General features: G+C 43.2%; 1 pseudogene; it reads left to right on the top strand.

The window, feature by feature from the left end:
* Positions 1–8,266: 8,266 nt before the first annotated feature.
* LOC134937106 (5S ribosomal RNA) lies at positions 8,267–8,385 on the top strand (annotated as a pseudogene).
* Positions 8,386–9,525: the final 1,140 nt, after the last annotated feature.

Raw genomic sequence — 9,525 nt, 5'->3', positions numbered from 1 at the left:
TTCTTGGCCTAGTTGTTCTCTTGTGCACTGCCCTAAAAAAACAGTCGGGGGACAGGAGGCAGAGGTATCAGCATCTGAGGTGGAAGGGGATGAAGTAGACTCAAACTTACTGTAGCCCCTATATCTAGAAAATCTCTGTGGTCTTTGTCGTCGGCCACTCGAAGAGTCTCCCGTCAACCAGTGGTATACCTGATGGTTGCATAAGCATTAGTAACAGTCTGCAATTTCTTTCTTTTCAAAGAGAGTAACTCCTCTTTAAAGGATTCAATGGTTAATTGTAATTTGTCACACCAATTCTCAGTTTTGTCTGCTTAGGGATGGTAGGCTGGCTTTTTCAAGAATAGTAATCTCTTCATGTATCTTGGCAACCTCAGAGCCAACCTCCTCTATCACAAGCAATATCAGATCTAACCAACATTTATTTAGTACTCCACACCATTTACTACAAAACAGAGCACTGGTGCGACCAATTGTAGGTATGTTGACTACCCTAAAACCTCGGGGAATGCGTTTAGTTCTGTGATATTCAGATAAAAATTGGCCATGCAGAATAAGTTCTATTTCTCTGTGTTTCAACCTGAGTAATTTGATAAACATCAATAGATTTTTCCGTGGGTAAGTTACTAAACTCAAGATGATAAAAATACTGTAGATCTTATCTGAATCGTCATCCGACACCAAACCACTCTCTGCCACTTGCAGCAGTCCCTCATCAAATGCAATAGGGTTTATTTGTCACATCAGTCACAAAAAAATGAAAAGGATATTTTCAAACAAGAGATATAACAATGTGTCACCTGTTAGAAAAAAGTCAAAACCTAATGATCACAAGGCCTAAGTAATTAGTGGGTAGCAACAAAAGGGGATCGAGCTGCACAGAGATAAGGAAGATAGCATCAACAGCAACAGGATATACAGTATACACAGACAGATGCCAACAAACAAATATATATGCATAAGAGAAGTACCAAGGAGGAGGACCAACACGCTCTCAAAAAAATTAGTCAAAAAATACTAATGCACAAGCAATTCACACACACAAAATTTATATATATATATATATATATATATATATATATATATATATATATGTAGCACTTATGCACTGGCATATTTATAATGGGTGCAGTGTGTGTGTGGTGCACACAGGCCCCCTGGGTTCAGGTGGGCCCACACTGCATACCCTGAACCCATTATTTCTAATACTCACCGCCCGGAGTCCCACGGCGCAGCTGTAGGAATCACTGGGAAAAATGGCATGGCACCATTTTCCCGGTGTTTCGTGCATGCGCAACAGAAAAATCACTGGGAAAATGGCCACTGTGCCATTTTCCCAGAGACCTGTACATGCGCTCTAGGCTCTGGGACCCTAGTGCCCAGAGCTCTACAGCACTGTCAGCAAGAGAGGAGGAGTCCCGGACAGAGCCTGCACATGGGCCACTTCCTCTCTATATATGCCACTGAACTTATGATATATATATATATATATATATATAGATAGATAGATATATATATATATATATATATATATATGTAAAAAATTATATATAAAATATATATATATACACATATTATATACATGTATGTATATATATATATATATATATATATATATACACATACATACACACACACACATACATACATACATACATACATACATACATGCACAGAAACCCCTCCCAGTAAATCCTGCAATTACCCCAGATGAGAGTTGGACTGCTGGCCCTCTAGCGGACAGGAAGTTTCATACTTTCACTTCACTGAATCCTTATGGCGGTTATGTTAGTGGTTATGTGAAATTTTATTTTCAAGTATTGTGCCCTATATTTCATGGAATGACCCTAATGCCATAAGTCGGGTGCTGCAACATTTGCCCCTGCCCAGGTTGCTTACTATAGACCCCAAACAAAAAGGGTGGGCATCAGCGTTCTCTCTTGCTCAGTGCATTAAAATGTCTAGATATGACTATCGGTTTGATAATGACAATAAATGTATCGTATCGTAGTTTCATACATATTTGATTTAAAATAGAATTAAAGGTAAATACAAAGACATACAGTAATGCAGGACACTTATGAAAACTGGGAAACTGAAAAGCAGCGTAAAAGCAAAGTATTTGCAGCCCATAGCAACCACATGTGAGCATTACTAAATGGTTAAATAGACTTATGGATTGTGCACAAATCTGCATGGAAATAAAAGCGTTCCACCTGCCTGTCATATCCATTACTATGCATGCTCGGAGCAGGAGATGAGGCATGTATGATGTCTGTAAAGGGTTTACTTAGCACTGATTGCTAGGTAAGTACACAATAAAGAAAAGTGAGTATTATGTGAGTGAGGGAATAATTTAAAAGCATTATAAAATAATATTCAATTTAGACCCATCAGTCTGAAATGTAGGTAAACATTGAATGTGCTCTACAAGATCCTGGGCGCCTCTTCACTGTCCGCATATATCGTGATGCCGACCTAGTAAACCACCAGAAATATATTTCCCCTAGAGCATATCCTAGCAATTTACCCATGGTACCAATGGTAGAGGGGTGGGGGGCTTTATTACTATATTTATATATATATATACTAGCTGGAGTACCCGGCGTTGCCCGGGATTTCCGGGATTTTAAGAATGTCTATTTACAAAAATAAATGTAAATATTAAACACACAGTATAAATAACATTGTAGATAGCTGAATACCCGTGCTTCGCTACGGGATGAGGATGGTAAATTAGAATGATAGTTGTTCGTTAATTTACGTTGGTTGGAGATCTAGTATATAGGCATATCTTGCTTCCCTGATGCACTTTGTGTAGTGGCCGGACCCCTTTTTGGTCCCCCAAGGGACACTGCTCTTCCCAGTATACAACTCTCAGTCTGTGGCTTCCTGCTGCCTCCATTCCCCTCCTCACATCATGTCAGTGCCCCTGTGAAATTATCATTTATTTTTTTACAGTTTCTTATATAGTGCAGCACATTATGTATCTCCTGATATACTCTGTGCTGCTGGGGGACCGTGCTACTTCCACTATATAACTCTGTGTGTGTGGGTTTGTGCTACCTGCATTTCCCTCCTCAATTCATGTCACTGGCCCTGTCACATGCAGCCCTGTCATCACTGACATATGTCCTGATATAGTCTGTGCTGCTGGCCCACCCCTAGGGGTGCTAGTGGTGTGTTACCCCCCACAGTGTTTGTTCCCAGAGTGTAAGTCATATGTGTAGCAAGTTTGGTGTAAATTGCCTCAGGCATTCCAGAGTCATGCTGTCTGCTGAAAAACTCTGTGCTGCTGCCTCACCCCTAGGGGTGCTAGGGATGTCTTACCCACACAGTGTTAGTTTCCAGCTTGTAAGTCATGTGTGTACCAAGTTTGTTGTAAATTGGTCCAGGCATTCAGGAGTTATGCTGTCTCCTGAAATAATCTGTGCTGCTGTCCCACCCCTAGGGGTGCTAGGGGTGACTAACCCCCACAGAGTTTGTTCCCAGATTGTAAGTCAGATGTGTACCAAGTTTGGTGTAAATTGCTCCAGGCCTTCCACAGTTTTGCTGTCTGCTGACATACTCTGTGCTGCTGTCCCACTCCTAGGGTTGCTAGGGGTGTCTGACCCCCACAGTGTTTATTTCCAGAGTGTAAGTCATTTTGTACCAAGTTTGTTGTAAATTGCTGTAGGCATTCCAGAGTTATGCTGTCTGCTGAAATACTCTGCTGCTGTCTCACCCCTAGGGGTGTCTTTCCCCCACAGTGTTTGTTGCCAGATTGTAATGCATATCTGTACCAATTTTGAGTACATTGCTCCAGCAATTCTGGAGTTATGCTGTCTCCTGTGCTGCTGTCTGCCCCCCTAGGGGTGCTAGGGATTTCAAGTTGTTTTAGTTGCCTCCACCGTGTTTTAATATGCTCGTATGTAAAATTTCACAATCTTCGCTTGTAAACTGTGGATTTGTATACAAAGACAGAAGGACAAATCTTTATTATAGATAGATAGATAGATAGATAGATAGATAGATAGATAGATAGATAGATAGATAGATAGATAGATCTCTATTGTGCTACAGTATATAATAATACCTGCAATCAGTTAAGCTGGAATGTTGATGAGGTGCAAGAATAGACAATTAGACAGCCAAGTGGGCTGCAAAAAAAATCATATTCATGTAAAGGCAGTGCGGTATGATAGGTACTGTAGAATGTGAAGAATGTAATGAGGATTGAATAAAACAAGGATTCAACTAGAAGGAGGTGGAATTGGAAATTAGGAGTTAGTAAAGAAATAACATGAACAATTAGTTTAAAAATAGTACTAAGGAAAATGAAAAAGCAATAAAAGGTGGAATAAATGGAGTGTAATATGGTCACGTCAAAAAAAGAAGGATATGGGTTACATAAATATCTAAGTCAGAGGTTCCCAAACTCGGTCCTCAAAGCACCAAAACATTCCAAATTTTAAGGATAATCATGGCTGAGCACAGATGGATAAATCAAATTGATTGAGGTACTAATTAAATCACCTGTGCCCAAGCTTGGTAATCCTAACACATGGACTGTTAGGATGCCTTGAGGACAGAGTTTGGGACCCTCTAATCTAAGTAAAAGTAGGGCAAAAATTAGGGTAATATATGAGTTGCAGTTATAGTAAAAGAGCATAACTAAGGGCATATATACAAATTCTAGATGGGACAACTAAGTTTGGTGGAATGGGTGATGAACAATGGGACAAATGCTCAGCAGGTACATAAAAATATTGAGTCCCATTTGTCCTCAACAGCGCTCCGCTATAGGTAAGTAAACTTCTTTTAAAAGGTTCAGACTAGATGGGACAAGAGGTTCATATCTGCCGTCAAAGGCTATGTTTCTAACTTGTCCATAGCCACCACCAGTACTCACTACCATCAGGGTATATGTACTGACACCACTGCTCTTGTGAACGAGATTGGGAAGGTTGCCACACAGTTGTTAGACCAGTGTTTCTAAAACCTTGTTCTCATGGAGACCTTCTAGCTGGAGCACATTTGTGATAATTGACTAAGGGGCCCTACACATTTGACGATGCGCCGCCGAGGTGCCCGACGGCCGAAACGGCCGACGAGCGACCCGGCGGCGGGGGGGCAGTGACGGGGGGAGTGAAGTTTCTTCACTCCCCCCGTCACGCGGCTGCATTGAAGTGCAGGCAAATATGGACGAGATCGTCCATATTGGCCTGCATGCACAGCCGACGGGAGACCAGCGATGAACGAGCGCGGGGCCGCGCATCGTTCATCGCTGGAGTCTCCACACTGAAAGATATGAACGAGTTCTCGTTCATTTATGAACGAGATCGTTCATATCTTTCAGAAAATCGGCCAGTGTGTAGGGCCTATAACACAATAGATCTACAGGTGGTACTAATTATTCCTGAAGATTTCTTGAAAAGGAATACTGTTCGGGTTACATGGGCCTGATTCATAGTTGTGCAGTATTGCACAGCCGCAGGGAATTGGCCACTAATACCACAGTAGGCATCTGAAGAAGAAAGACCTATGCAAACTGGAGGACGGAGGTAGCTAATCTGTGCTGTTTTAGATGGAGACAGCTAGTCGTGTGGAGAGTGCTAGAGCTCCCTAAATGCTCAGTGTGAGAATACAAGAAAAAGAGGGGTATGTTCTCTCTACAATGGCGCTGGTCTCCCTGATGTTAACCTGTACATTTAGCTTTTATGCAGGTATATCAGTGTTGGTAAAAACACACTGATGTAGTAAAATTAAAATATGAATTTAATAAATACAATACTAACATCAATAGGTAAAAACAAGTGGACTGAACACAGACTGTGTGGGGGAATTAATTCCTACCGATGCAGGTGGAGGAGCCGCAGGTGTCAAAGTAAAGGCAGGGTACCCCGGGAAATACCCTGCTGGTGGCTCCTCTAATCGAATTCTCTTTCAGGCAGTCAGGAGAACAGTCCACAAAACGTCCGGGGGCTGGGCAGCGCCACAAGGTATCGCCAACGCGTTTCGGGACAGCCTGGTCCCTTCCTCAAGGCTGGATACCTTTGTGGCTTGGTTGAGGTCCTTTTAAATGTCTGATAGCTAATGAAAAACGGCCGTGCATGGGGGGGAAATTCACTTCCGGTCCGAACTGAACCGGAAGTTACTTTCCTGAACCGGAAGTGACATTTGCGTTCCATTTGTGACCGGAAGTGACGTCATAATGCGTTCCACAATGTCCCTGAATGGTTCCAGAAGAGATAACAAGTTTGATTGGTGAACAGAGTAGAAGACGTGGATGATAATTGTTCATAACGATGATTCGATGACATTCTTGTGTTGATCTTTAAACATGGTTCCCAATGAACAAAAGTCCTACCCGGAAGTGACGTAAAATATGTCCCATATAGTCCATTAATTGCTAAAATAAGAAGAAGACTTGTAATGGTGTATGGTGGGAAGAATGGATAGAAATTCTTTCCTAGCGGCTGCGGAATGGCATCCTCGTGTTGGTCCAGAGATTGTCAATATAGTTCCCCATGGAAAATAAATGAAATACAGAAAAAACAATAAATAAATAATAATATTAAATGGGGGTAAGAAGTGGCTGATATACATAACAGTGGAAGATGTGACAGATGTGATGTCTTAAAGAAACAATTTAATTTCAAAGTCTTGATTCAGACCATTGGGTGAAAGAGTTTGTAAATTGAATATCATCCTCATTTCTGCTTTCGCTAAGTTGGCTTCTAGATTTCTATCTTTCCATGTGGACCTGATGTTCCGGAGGGCTACAAAATATGGAATGGAATTAGTGGAACACTGGTGTAACATGTTGTAACATCCGCAGGGGAACATTTGCGTAACATCTGTAAAGGTCTTGCAGGGTCCACAGGTTATCCACAGGATAACAATGGGATATGATGGAGCGTCAGCGGATTGGCACCAATCGATCAAAGCTTTCTGGCCTCCCAGGATGCAATGGGCCCGTCCATATATCCCCGCCCACTGGCTCAGGCAAATACATTTTTGTTTGGTGCGGCAGGAGCCGGACCATGGTCAGAGGGCTGCTGGTTTTTAGCAGCCCTAAGCTTTCTCATTATATTTTTATAGTCTTACTATTTTTTTTGAGTGATCTTTCTAAACAGCGTCTTATACGCATATTAGAAAGAGTCGCTCCAACAACTCTCCACCGGGTCGCGACAACGCTTACCCACGAGTACAGTGCTGTTTCGGCAGGAGTCTGTGTCGGATATACTAGCAGGTCCATCAGACGTTACCAAGCTGTGGTCGGAGCACAGGGAGAAGGTAAGGCATCGGTTCCACTTAGAAGGGGAATACGGACACAGCCGCACTGTTTTGAGAAGGAGACTACCAAACAGTAGCTGACGCGCCGCCACCGCGGGTGCTCCAGCACTAGGCCTTAGGGATCATAGGCTCCAGGAATAGCATGAGGCCGCGATCCCTAGGGTTGATGTCAGCAGGGGGATTCAGACGCTCTCCTGATCGCCCCTCCCCGGTTCATGAACAGTTTCCACCAAGTCTCCCACCATGAACTGTTTCTTCGCTTCCGTCTCAGAGGGGACCCAGTCGCAGCATAGGCGGCTGTGTGACCGGTGCATCTGTGTTCACTGATTGCTGCCACAAGGGGACCCGGTCGCAGCATAGGCGGCTGTGTGGCCGGGGTGTCTGTGTTCACTGAGAGCTACCACGAGGTGATCCGGTCGCAGAATAGGCTGCTGTGTGACCGGAGCGTCTGTGTTCACTAGAATAGAATTCTAATTATCTTCTTCCAGTTGGGGATGTTTAAAAAAGAGGTAGCTCCTAAGGCAGTTATGCAAGTGATCTACTTTATCTATGCTTTCCCTGTCTAGGGCAGTCATAGGGCCAAGCATTGGCTTCGGCTTAAATGGTAAGGGCAGTAGTTGCCTGGGCTGATGCTGCAATGATCCTGGAGAAGCAGCATTGGATATGGGCATTATTTCCTCCAGGGAATCAGCCCCAATAATACCTGCTCGTAGAGCAGTTTAGCTGGAACGTGGAAGCTGATTCAGAATCTAGGAAAGGTTTTTGAATCGTTGTCCTTTTCTGGAAATATTCTCCTTGGTAAAAAATTTACAGATATTCTGGAGTCAGAAGCAGACTCCAAAAAGGTCAACTTCCTTCCACATACAGTTTTAAACCTAAAGTTCCGCATTTCTGCCGCTTTTTTGGTCTCTAGGAAGAGCGAAAGCAAAAAGCCAATACAACAGGCCTGGGAAGACTAATAAGGCATTGGGCTGCCAGAAGTCCAGTTGGGGTCTACAGCTACACCACACTAGATAAACCCAATCTCATCTGAGTTTGGAAGCTACACAGTGTTGGGCCTGGTTAGTACTCGGATGGGAGACCATCCGGAAATACCAGGTGCTGTAGAAAAATAAACCATCAGTCGGATGGTGTGGGCCTCTGCCTGAGGTCCCCAGGCTGGGTGGGCCGACTTCTTCAGGTCACACAGATCTGACACAGTATCTCTAGGTATGATTTTGCCTTCAGGACAGCCCATCTCGGGTAGAGACAAAGGACAAGGCTTTGCAAGAAGCAGTTCAGAAATTGCTACAGTCAGTAATAGTCATTCCAGTTTCTCTTGCAAACGAGGAAAAAGTTTTTACTCCAACCTGGTTAAAATTTGGAAGCCAAATGGGTTATTTCGGCCTATGCTCAATCTTAAGATGCTGAACAAATACGTTTGGAACCTCGGTTGCACTTGGAATCGTTATGTTCTTTATGCTTGCCATGGAGCCAGGGGATCATATGCTATCCCTGGATATACAGGATGCTTACCTTCATGTTCCTATACCACTGTCCATCAGTGTTATTTAAGGGTTTGCTATCCTCCAACAGCATTTTTAGTTCTAGGCCTTACCATTTGGGTTAGCCACAGTCTCCGGAGTATTTACCAAGAATATGGGGGTGATAACATTTTATCTCCGCTAGCAGGGGTTAAAAAATTTCCCATACATAGACGATCTTTTAATCCTGGCACACAGGGATTGCTCTTACATCATCTGCAACAGACAATAACATGTTTGCAGAGGCATAAGTGACTTATTAAGGGGCCAGAAGTGTCTCCAGTTCCGTCACACCGGATTATTCACTTGGGGGCTGTACTGGATCATGTCTGCAGAGAGTAATTTTTACCTCGCAACAAAATATCCAGGGTTTAGTCTAGGAGTCAAGACTTGTTACACAGTCAAACGGTATCCATTCACACAGCAATGCGGGTGATGGGTTTGATGGTAGCAACAGAGTGAAGTATGCACAATTCCACACGAGGTCTCTGCAGCGTCTGATTTTTACCAAATAAATTCTACAGTCACACCACACTGAATATACCTAATCTCATCGGATCGTGGAAGATAAGCAGTGTTGGCCTGGTTGGTACTTGGAGGAACCACCTGGGAATACAAGGTACTGTAGGTATTAATGGATTGCATCACATAATGAAAACATACTAGGGTACTTACGATGAAAGTAAGAAGGTCATCAGCCTGGTGCCTACAGGCATCCCAGCTAGAC

The sequence above is a fragment of the Pseudophryne corroboree genome, chromosome 6 (genome assembly GCF_028390025.1).
Source record: "Pseudophryne corroboree isolate aPseCor3 chromosome 6, aPseCor3.hap2, whole genome shotgun sequence".
Lineage (NCBI taxonomy): Eukaryota > Metazoa > Chordata > Amphibia > Anura > Myobatrachidae > Pseudophryne > Pseudophryne corroboree.
Note: the sequence above shows the minus strand (reverse complement) of the source record. Positions and strands in the feature narration are given on the sequence as shown.